Source organism: Monopterus albus, unplaced genomic scaffold (genome assembly GCF_001952655.1).
Source record: "Monopterus albus unplaced genomic scaffold, M_albus_1.0 scaffold20.1, whole genome shotgun sequence".
In the NCBI taxonomy this organism is placed as follows: domain Eukaryota; kingdom Metazoa; phylum Chordata; class Actinopteri; order Synbranchiformes; family Synbranchidae; genus Monopterus; species Monopterus albus.
The window spans coordinates 3,648,012-3,649,980 of record NW_018127900.1 but is presented as its reverse complement, the minus strand read 5'-3'; positions in this window follow the sequence as shown (position 1 = coordinate 3,649,980).

Here is a 1,969-nt window from a genome sequence, read left to right as displayed (position 1 = left end):
TAATTGTGTCCTGATTACCACCGCTGGCAAATTTTATGAATTATCAAACTGATCAGTGTCCCCAGCAGGATGCATTATTTTTAGGCCTCAACACAGTCCTTCCTGAGAGGGTTTAAGGGTGAAATACATCCTGTTAGTAGCCCTGCCAAGCTAAATCGGCATACAGAATGGAGAGATGTACTGTAGGAAACCTGTGCATCTATAGCCTAATATGTAGACACATTAATGTGAAACACAGGAGGTCCTGAGATACATGTTATAGCTTTTGTGCATCATACCTAAGAAATCTTTGTTAGACTTGTCGGAAGTGGGTCATACAGACAAGTCTGTTGCGATGTCATACTTCTTTGAGCAAGAGGAGTGAAATGCTCAACCCTGTTCCTTAAACTGGCACAGTTCACTAAATGTTCACTTTCAGAAGTTTTCCTCAGGCTTGGGGTCTCATTCCCTGCGAGTCAGACATGAGCGTCGCTCCCTAGAAACCCGTGCCAGAATAGCAGGGACACAGCAGCAAGCCTTGACAAGCATGCCATCTAAAGTGCAGCATTAGTTTAAGGTGGTGACATGATGGATCTGAGGACATAGCTGAAGGCAAAGAGATAATAATGCTCTTCCTGCTTAAATCACAAAGCATGCTGTTATAACAACAGATGACATTATGGAATATAAGCAGTTTAAATCCTGTGGTTCCCGCTCCAGGTGTCACAGTGTCCACAGTTAATCATCAATTTGCATAGTTCTGGTTAATTAAGTCAAGCCAGTTTTTATTCTTATAGCCCAATACAAATTTGTCTTAAGAAGCTTTACAATGTGTACCATATACGACACCCTCTGTCCTTATACCCTCAAATTGGATAAGAAAGAAATTCCCCAAAAACCCTTTAATATGGGGGAAATAAGGTTCAGTTATCTTTTATGATCATAATATGATTACCTGGCTGAAAACCTACCCCTGCCATTTGGAACCGCAATGATATCATTATTAGTTAGAAGGTTATATAAGAAAAATGATATTTCACTAATGGCAATTTTCCTCAGGACCTAGCAGCTGTTGAGGATATGCTGAACTTGTTGACCCTCTACTGAACCAGCAGTTTTCACCTACAGTTTGGTCTTACTTGCAAGTTTGTAACATTTTTTGTTGTCTGGTGGTACTGAGTTTTCCATGAGCCCTATATATCTGAACAGTTTTGGAAGAAGTACTGAGATTGTTTACTTCAGTAAAAGTAGCAATACTAGTGTAAAAATACTTTGTTACAGGTAAAAGTCTTGCATTCAAAATGTTACTTAAGTAAAAGTACAAAAGTATTAGCAGAAAATATACTTAAAGTACCAAAACAAACAAATGCTGGTAAAAATATAACTAACATCTTTAAAGTGACAATTAAGGCTGCAACTAATGATTATGTTTTGAACGATTAATATATTTATTTTTTCCATTAATCGAAATAACCAGAATTTAAATGGAATTTCTGCTTTGATCTTTAAGTGTATTTATCTTTTACTTATCATTTAGTATTGTAATCCAGTTGTTTTGTTTCTTCTTTTAGCTGAAACTGGACCTTGGCTCAGGGGAGCAAGTGTTAGAATCAGAGCGAGGCACTCAGCTCAACGACCTGGCCTGGCACTCTGTGGAGGTCCGCCATGTGCAGCACAACATTACTCTGACTGTAGACAAAAACTCTCACACCCATGTAAAGCTGCCTGGTTCCCATCATGACCTCAGTATCTTGGATGGTCTTTATGTTGGAGGCTCAGGAGGCCTGGATAGACTTTATCTCACTAGAGAACCAATTGGCTTTAGAGGCTGCATGGATGATGTGGTCTTCAATGAACATGACTTGCTGTCATCATTGAGACCATATACAGGATTCAAGAATGTCCACGAGGTCTCTTTGGGCTGTAGTCCCCAGTTCTTTGCCACTGAGGAGGACCCTATCAGCTTCTTCAGCTCCAAGGCTTATTTTTA